Consider the following 2,324-nt stretch of genomic DNA (forward strand, 5'->3'; position numbering starts at 1 on the left):
GGGACAGGTGAGATGGGTGGGGACAGGTGAGGGACAGGTGAGGGACAGGTGAGGGACACATGAGGGACAGGGGTTTTTGGGATATTTTAGGATATTTTTGGGATATTTTGGATATTATTTTGGGATATTTATTTTGGATATTTTGGGGTAATTTAGAATAATTTTAAGACATTTCAGCCTCACCTGGTGTTGGGTATGGCCTTCCAGCTGAGCAGGGATTTTGGGGTGTTTCAGGGATATTTTGGAATATTTTTGGATATTTTGTGGTATTTTTGGGGTATTTTGGGGATATTTTGGGGTTTTTTTGGGATATTTTAGGTCTCACCTGGTGTTGGGGATGGCCTCCCAGCTGAGTGGGGATTTTGGGATATTTTGGGGCATTTTTTTTATATTTTAGGATATTTTGGGATATTTTGGGGTATTTTAGGTCTCACCTGGTGTTGGGGATGGCCTCCCAGCTGAGCGGGGATTTTGGGATATTTTGGGATATTTTTGGGGATATTTTGGGGTATTTATTTCGGATATTCTGGGATATTTTGGGATATTTATTTTGCGATATTTTTAGGATATTTTTAGGATATTTTTAGGATATTTTGGGATATTTTGGGGTATTTTAGGTCTCACCTGGTGTTGGGGATGGCCTCCCAGCTGAGTGGGGGTTTTGGGATATTTTGGGATTACGTTTGGGTGGGTTTTTTTTAATTTTGGGATATTTTAGAATATTTTAGAATATATTAGGATATTTTTGGGATATTTTAGGTCTCACCTGGTGTTGGGGATGGCCTCCCAGCTGACAGGGATTTTGGGATATTTTGGGATATTTTTGGGGATATTTTGGGGTATTTATTTCGGATATTCTGGGATATTTTGGGATATTTATTTTGGGATATTTTTAGGATATTTTTAGGATATTTTTAGGTATTTTGGGATATTTTGGGGTATTTTAGGTCTCACCTGGTGTTGGGGATGGCCTCCCAGCTGACAGGGGATTTTGGGGTACTTCTGGGATAGTCTGGGGTATTTTTTTTTATTTTGGGATAATTTGGGGTGTTTTTAGGATATTCTGGGGTATTTTGGGATATTTTAGGTTATTTTAGGTCTCACCTGGTGTTGGGGATGGCCTCCCAGCTGACAGGGATTTTGGGATATTTTGGGATACTTTGGGATATTTTGGGATATTCTGGGATATTCATTTTGGATATTCTGGGATATTTTGGGATATTTTTAGGATATTTTGGGATATTTTGGGATATTTATTTTGGGATATTTTTAGGATATTTTGGGATATTTTAGGTTATTTTAGGTCTCACCTGGTGTTGGGGATGGCCTCCCAGCTGAGCGGGGATTTTGGGTTATTTTGGGATATTTTTGGGGATATTTTGGGATATTTATTTTGGGATATTTTTAGGATATTTGGGGATATTTTTAGAATATTTTGGGATATTTTGGGGTATTTTAGGTCTCACCTGGTGTTGGGGATGGCCTCCCAGCTGACAGGGTTTTTGGGATATTTTGGGATATTTTTGGGGATATTTTGGTATATTTATTTTGGATATTCTGGGATATTTTCTTTGGGATATTTTTAGGATATTTTAGGATATATTAGGATATTTTTGGGATGTTCTGGGGTCTCACCTGGTGTTGGGGATGGCCTCCCAGCTGACAGGTGAGATGAGCTGGATGCTGAACGCCTCCTGCTGGGGGGGGACGTAGCGCTCGTCTGGGGGGACAGCGGGGACAGGGGGGGTCAGGGTGTGACCCCAGGATGTCCCCAGGTACCCCAGGTGTGTCCCAGCTGTCCCCAGGTCCTCCCAGGTGTGCTCAGGTGTGTACCCAGCTGTTCCCAGCTGTCCCAGATGTGTCCCCAGGTCCCCCCAGCTATGTCCCAAGTGTCCCCAGCTGTCCCATGTATGTCCCAGGGGTGTCCCCAGCTGTCCTCCAGGACGTCCCCAGCTGTCCCAGGTGTGTCCGCAGGTCCCCCAAGCATGTCCCCAGCTGTCCCCAGTCCCCCCAGGCGTATCCCAGCTGTCCCCAGGATGTCCCCAGGTGTGTCCCCAGCTATCCCAGGTCCTCCCAGGTGTACCCAGGTGTGCCCAGGTCCCCCCAGCTGTCCCCAGGTGTGTCCCCAGGTGTGTCCCCAGCTGTCCCCAGGTGTGTCCCCAGGTGTCCCCAGGTGTGTCCCCAGGTGTCCCCTCCCTCACCGCGCTCGATGCTCTCGAACTCCTTCTCCTCTCCTGTCATGCGGGGGATGCGCGTGCAGGGCTGGGGGGAGCTGGTGGCCACCGCGTACACCTGGAGGGGATGGGAGGGGGGAGGGGCACCTC

The sequence above is a fragment of the Malurus melanocephalus genome, unplaced genomic scaffold (assembly GCF_030028575.1).
Source record: "Malurus melanocephalus ecotype Western Australia unplaced genomic scaffold, MMel_1.1 scaffold_1708, whole genome shotgun sequence".
In the NCBI taxonomy this organism is placed as follows: Eukaryota; Metazoa; Chordata; class Aves; order Passeriformes; family Maluridae; genus Malurus; species Malurus melanocephalus.